Source organism: Apium graveolens, chromosome 5, assembly GCF_009905375.1.
Source record: "Apium graveolens cultivar Ventura chromosome 5, ASM990537v1, whole genome shotgun sequence".
In the NCBI taxonomy this organism is placed as follows: Eukaryota; Viridiplantae; Streptophyta; class Magnoliopsida; order Apiales; family Apiaceae; genus Apium; species Apium graveolens.
In genome coordinates this window covers 212,962,671-212,965,303 of record NC_133651.1, presented here as the reverse complement: position 1 = coordinate 212,965,303, position 2,633 = coordinate 212,962,671, and the positions used below count along the sequence as shown (strand labels likewise).

The 2,633-nt window shown below is 40.1% G+C and overlaps 1 non-coding gene across 1 annotated transcript; it reads right to left on the bottom strand.

The window, feature by feature from the left end:
- Nucleotides 1-1,673: 1,673 nt before the first annotated feature.
- Nucleotides 1,674-1,780, bottom strand: LOC141662381 (small nucleolar RNA R71). Its single transcript, XR_012550501.1, has one exon. It is a non-coding gene; the product is annotated as a small nucleolar RNA R71 (small nucleolar RNA).
- Between the last annotated feature and the right edge of the window lie 853 nt (nt 1,781-2,633).

The window sequence follows — 2,633 nt, the reverse complement described above, 5'->3', positions numbered from 1 at the left end:
GAAGATTGTGTTTTTACGCAAGGAGCGAAGGAGATAAGGAATAAGACCGATTTAGCACACCGCAACGAAGAGGAAGCATTTTTCTTGTGATTCTTGTTTCGTTGTAACGTTGGATGCTAGTTTTCTTACTTTGAACTTATTTACTCTTGTGACGTACTCTATTTTAATATAATTAGTTTAGTTATTATTTTCTTATGTTTATTTATCATGATTTCATATGAACCCATGATGACGATAAGTGCTATTATGGGCTAATCGTGATCATGGGGTTGCAACGGATTTATTATGGAATTCTTTAGTTAATTGTTTAATACTTTAGTGTGTGATGATTATATGATATCTAGTATTGGTTGTGCGTATTCGTCTTATGTGCGTCGCGAACATATAAGATAGGGTGTTAATCTCTTGTGAAGCGACGGTGGATCTTGAGATTTAGAACTTGGCATGCTAGCATAGGTTCATGTATGTTGTGCATGATTAGTGGGTAACTCTAACAGTTTTATTTGCCCTATATAATCAAAAGGAATAACTTGTGCTTAAATCGTTGTGTTGTCAATTTCTGTAGACATATAGAAACTCAACATAATTGATGACTATTCAACTTCTATCTTAATTGTGGATGCTTGGTAGAATGGTATTAGTACAATGAAAGTTGGCTTTTATCAGTTTCGTGTTATTCGATTAATATCATCACTGTCACATGCTAAAGGTAATAACAATGGCTATTGAAGGAAGTAATAATGAAGTTGTGATCTCATGAGTGTTTTATTATTGATAATTTAAAGTGTTAAGTAAGTGATTAATTAAGTAGTTCATTATAGTTAATATTTAATCAACAATCTTAAGTGTTAGTGTCTTAACATTGAGAAGTAATCATACATTGGTGAGTGAGTTTAATTAGACAATAATTTAGTCTGAGTCTCTGTGGGAACGAACTAGAAAGTATTCTATATTACTTGCGAACGCGTATACTTGCGTGAATATTAGTGCGTGATTTCGCCCTAACAAGTTTTTGGCGCCGCTGCCGGGGACTCGACGTATTTGTTTAGTTTATGTACTTACCATCATTGGTCATTAGGACTCAGTGATTAGGACGTAGTAGTTACTTATTGTTTCCGGTTGTATTTCAGGTACTTTAGCAAGCGTTTATGCAAACTCGTTCTCGTGCTCGCAAGAGGATTTTAGATACAGCTGAGAAGACAGACGAAGTTCTTGATATTACGGAGAAGTTAGATTTTGAGGATTTGGATTCAGGAACTGAGCGGAAAGAACCAGTAAACATGGGAGATCGTATTGTTCAAGCTGATCCAGCTCTTATGGATTTTTCTCGGCCTAAAATTGATGACATTCAGTCAAGCATCCTTCATCCGGCTATTCAAGCTAACACCTTTGAAATCAAGCCGGGCACTATTCAGATGGTGCAGAATTCTGTTTCTTTTAGAGGAGCGGCAACTGAAGACCCCAACATGCACATAAGGAATTTTGTCGAGATCTGCAGCACTTTTAAGTATAATGGCGTGACTGATGAGGCTATCAAGTTGAGGCTTTTCCCATTCTCACTGAGGGACAAGGCTAAAGACTGGTTACATTCTGAACCAGCTGGGTCCATCACTACGTGGCAAGATCTTGCGCAAAAGTTTCTGGTGAAGTTTTATCTGATGGCAAAGACTGCTGCTATGAGGAGTGCTCTTACTCAGTTTGCGCAGCAACCTACTGAATCTATGTGCGAGGCTTGGGAACGCTACAAGGAAATGTTGAGAAAATGTCCACATCATGGAATGCCGGATTGGATGGTGATCACTGGTTTCTATAATGGTTTGGGGGCCCAATCTCGGCCCATGCTCGATGCAGCAGCTGGAGGCGCCTTATGGGCTAAAAGCTATACTGAGGCGTATAATCTTATAGAGACGATGGCTGCAAATGAGCATCAAAACCCAACTCAGAGGATGACGTCAGGCAAGGTAGCAGGTATTCTGGAAGTTGATGCAGCCACCGCTATTGCAGCCCAGCTCCAAGCGCTATCAATGAAGGTTGATTCTTTGGCTACATATGGAGTTAATCAAATAGCTATGGTTTGTGATCTTTGTGCAGGTTCTCATGCTACGGATCAGTGTTCTCTGGTCAACGAATCTGTTCAGTATGTGAATAATTATCAGCGACAACAGCAGCCTATGCCAGCGACCTATCATCCTAACAACAGAAATCTTCCAAATTTCAGCTGGGTGAATAATCAGAATGTTATTCAGCCACCATATCAGCAAGGAGTGAGTAAACAGTTTAACCCACCAGGATTCCAGCAACCACAGCAGTATGCTACAAGGCAATCATATCCTCAACAGGGAAGTACGGCTGCACCTACTAGTGCTGATTTTGAGGAACTTAAGCTGTTATGCAAGAGTCAGGCGGTTTCTATCAAGACCTTGGAAAATCAAATCGGTCAATTAGCCAATGCAGTGCTCAATCGTCAACCTGGCACTCTTCCCAGTGACACGGGAGTACCAGGCAGGAAGGAAGCTAAAGAGCAAGTCAAGGCTATTACCTTAAGGTCTGAAAAAGTGGCTGATGCTGAAAAGGCAAAAGAAGGAGAAGCTGGAATTAGTGATGAAGAATCTAAGCAAAAAGAGAAAGCGGCG